Below are 434 nucleotides of genomic sequence, written 5' to 3' on the forward strand. Positions count from 1 at the left end.
GCACCCACTCCGCTCGGCGCAGGGAGGGGGCGGAAGATCTCAGGTGGAACAAAGCCCTTTGAAGAGACGAGCCTTACCTTTAAATTAAGTGTTTTGAACGGAGCTTACTTCAGCTCCGAAGTGATAATTGTGCTAATGAAACACCAGCTATTTATTGAAAACATGATTATCAATTTTTTTTGCAGCTGCATAATAGGATCTTTATTTATTACGCCTTCATTAAGCAGCAACGGAGCCTTGTAATGAATGTTTGATTAACACAATATCTGTTCTCTTACAGTCAGGTGAAATACCTATTTTAAGGAAAGCTGCCAGAACCTGCTGAGTTCAGATTCCTCTTCAACCCCATTAGTGGGGACACCCGTTTAAATCAGTGGCAGGGGCCCGTGGGCAGGGGGGCGCAGCACCATCCAGTAGGCTTTGCCACGTGAGTG

The sequence above is a fragment of the Buceros rhinoceros genome, unplaced genomic scaffold (assembly GCF_000710305.1).
Source record: "Buceros rhinoceros silvestris isolate BGI_N320 unplaced genomic scaffold, ASM71030v1 scaffold8143, whole genome shotgun sequence".
Taxonomy (NCBI): Eukaryota; Metazoa; Chordata; class Aves; order Bucerotiformes; family Bucerotidae; genus Buceros; species Buceros rhinoceros.